Below are 1705 nucleotides of genomic sequence, written 5' to 3' on the forward strand. Positions count from 1 at the left end.
AAAAAAATGAATACTGTCTAGGACACGAGAAGTGTTTGATAATTTATTGATTAAATGAAATATAAATTATTTAAATATCCTATTGCGTAGTTGCTTTTTGCTTAAACACATTGAAAAATGTACAACATTTACAAATGTTTCCCAATTGGATGCAATAAATACTTTAAGAAAAATGTATATTTGTAGAGGGATCATAAAACATTGGGTAACTTTTCTGTCTAAATAGTGTAAGTTTCATCTACTATGGCTAGGTTAGGCCATTTGTCTAAGAGGGTTCGTCTGTGTTACTCTTTGAAAGGCTTCCTTTACTTCCTTGTTCCACAAGGTATAGATAACAGGATTCAGAGCAGGTGTGACCACTGTGTACATGAGTGCAGTTGCTTTGTCTTTTTCTGGAGTGTGTGCAGTCTTTGGCTGAAGATAAGTGAACAAGGCAGTGCCATAGAACAGAGAAACAACGAGGATATGAGATGAACAAGTGGAGAACTTTGCGTCTGCCAGTTGCTGAAGGGATTCTCATGATGGTTACAAGAATTCTCAGGTAGGAGCACAGGATGAGCAAACAGGGAGTCATAATGAAAAGCACAGAGACAGCGAACATCACAATCTCAATGTGGGATGTATCAACACAAGCCAGTTTCACTACAGGCATGATGTCACAAAAAAAGTGCTGAATCTTTCCTGTTCCACAGAAGGGCAGACTGAAGATGCAGGTGATCTGGGCTGACTCCACCACCACCCCAGTGGTCCAAGATGCCACAGCCAATTTCAAACACACACGAGGGCCCATCAGCAGAGTATAATGCAGCGGATAACAAGTAGCTACAAAGCGGTCATAAGCCATGGCTGCCAGCAGGCAGCATTCTGTCAGTCCCAAGATGGCAAATATGTACATCTGAGCTGCACAGCCCCCCACACTTATGGTCTTGGTCTCCACCAGCAGGTGCACTAGCATCTGAGGCACCACACTGGTAATATAGCACATCTCCAGAAAAGACAGGTTAACCAAGAAGAAATACATGGGAGTGTGCAGGGAAGGGGTTACCCAGATCAGGGAGATGACGATGAGGTTTCCTCCCACAGTAAATGAGTAAATGACTCAGAACACAACAAAGAGCACAGGCTGTAACTCTGCTAGAGAGGAAAAAGCCACGAATGTGAATGTGGTACAGAGGGACTGATTTCTACTCATTGTTGGCACAGAGCCTGACATCTGTGGAGACAACAGAGAGAACAGAAAATATTGAAGGGAATCCAGTCAGCTAGCATGGTTTTCTATCAAACTTTAGCGAAGGAGCTTTCCTAGGATCAGTGGTCTTACATAGAACATAGTCATTTGGGTTCCTTTTGCTAAATCTTTCTAAATAAATGTCCAATTAAAAGGGAGGCAGTATTTCTTTCTGATTTTGAGTTCTAGATCTTAGGGTATATTCACAGAAATTAAAAGAAAACAATGGCTTTAAGTTACATTATATATTTTTTGTTTTTATCATGCTGACATTCTAATCTTATACGCAGAGTGTTACGTAAGTAATATAAGGAGGTATTCTAATTGTAAAGAAGTTATATAAAACTGAAGTGTATAGAGTAAAATATAATCATGCTATATTCAGGTTCTGAATTCCACTTTTCTTAAAGCCACAGTTAAGGGTTTGGAATGGAGTACACTCTAGCCATTTATCAATTCATTTTCATACATATTTTG

General features: G+C 39.6%; 1 pseudogene; it reads right to left on the reverse strand.

The window, feature by feature from the left end:
* Positions 1-252: 252 nt before the first annotated feature.
* LOC111157763 lies at positions 253-1192 on the reverse strand (annotated as a pseudogene).
* Positions 1193-1705: the final 513 nt, after the last annotated feature.

Source organism: Enhydra lutris, unplaced genomic scaffold (assembly GCF_002288905.1).
Source record: "Enhydra lutris kenyoni isolate GAN:26980312 unplaced genomic scaffold, ASM228890v2 scaffoldscaffold56, whole genome shotgun sequence".
NCBI classification, from domain to species: domain Eukaryota; kingdom Metazoa; phylum Chordata; class Mammalia; order Carnivora; family Mustelidae; genus Enhydra; species Enhydra lutris.